Source organism: Geospiza fortis, unplaced genomic scaffold (genome assembly GCF_000277835.1).
Source record: "Geospiza fortis unplaced genomic scaffold, GeoFor_1.0 scaffold54, whole genome shotgun sequence".
Lineage (NCBI taxonomy): Eukaryota > Metazoa > Chordata > Aves > Passeriformes > Thraupidae > Geospiza > Geospiza fortis.
This window is the reverse complement of record NW_005054301.1, coordinates 7,372,774-7,374,199: the sequence shown is the minus strand read 5'-3', so window position 1 is coordinate 7,374,199 and position 1,426 is coordinate 7,372,774.

Below are 1,426 nucleotides of genomic sequence, written 5' to 3'. Positions count from 1 at the left end.
TGTTACCCACACCTGTGGGCCCATCTTAGTAAACAAAACGGTGGCGGGGTACGGTCTGGAAGTGGTGGGACATAGCGCCATTGCGGACAGCCCCCCGCACTGCTTTCGGCAAGGCCGATTTCTGCTTTTCCAGAAGATGCCCGAGTACAACGTGGGGGCAGCATGGGCTCGTCCGAGAGACAGCACCATTGATGGTCAAGACAGTTCAGAGGGGTGGTCTGATACATTCGTTTGCTGAGTGCCTGCGCATGTTTTGTGATAGTTTAGCCACAAATGTTGCTGACTGACTAGAGGTTCCAGCCTTGAAAGGAAATGCAGCTTTTTGTAACGTAGAACAAAGATTAGAGGAAAACAACGGGTTTATTGCTACTGAAAAGGATGGGAACGTAGGAAATATGCGGAGTAGTGTTAATAAAATGTTTAAAGACCAAGACCCTAATTGCAAAAAGGAATAATAGTGAGGTGTAGTATTCAGTTATATCACTTGAATGCATCAGCAAATAAACAATAACATGAATTTTTGATCTATATAGGAGCTAAGTGCAGATTGCTGTGGGAATACAGAATAACACCCTTAAATTAATAAAACTTGAATGTGCTGACCTTTAAGTAATTAAAATCTCAACTTCAATGTTTCATTAGCATTTGCATTAGTTCCCTTGGTTTGGCTCCTTGATAATGCTGCTCCACAAATACTCCTGGATGATCAAGTCTCCAGTGTTCCCTATCATCAAAAAGCAGATGCTGAAGCATCACCACTTTTTTGTTCCAGAGATGTAGGTATCCCTGTGCAATGTTCTCTTGGGTACAAATAGCAAATCTAGTATTAAGATGGACTTTGCTACGGTATTTCATAAGCAAAGAGAGTTTGGAGTTCGTCAGAGTGCAGAAACTGGTCAGATAAATTTGTTTTCTGCATGTCTCCCTGCTTCAAAGAGAATAACGGTCAGAGTGCACGTAAGTTACATAGATGTTCACACAGTAGCATAACACCTGTTCCTTAAAATAAACAAACAACCTCTGCTATTGTTAGGAAACTATTAACATTGTTTCACAGTGTTCAAACTCCAAATCTATGCCCCCTAATTCAATTCCGCAACTGGAAGTCTCTTTGGCACATCTCCCTTATTTTCCATCAGCCTCTCCCTCCTCTCCCACAAAGGGCAACCTTCCCACTGTGCAGGTTTCCTAAAGCACTTCTAGGCTTAATCCTATTTCCATATGGCCTCTTCTGAAACCCATGAGCACCACTCCATTCTCTTCCTCGATATCCCTGGCATGGTCTGCCACTCCATTTGTGGTACTGCGTCCCTTAGTAGGAAAGTCCGTCCATCCTGGGCAGCCCGCCAGCGCTAACACCCGAGAAGGAAACCACAGCCGGCAGTGCAGGGGCAGGACGGGCCGGAGAGACCCCCGAGCAGCGCCC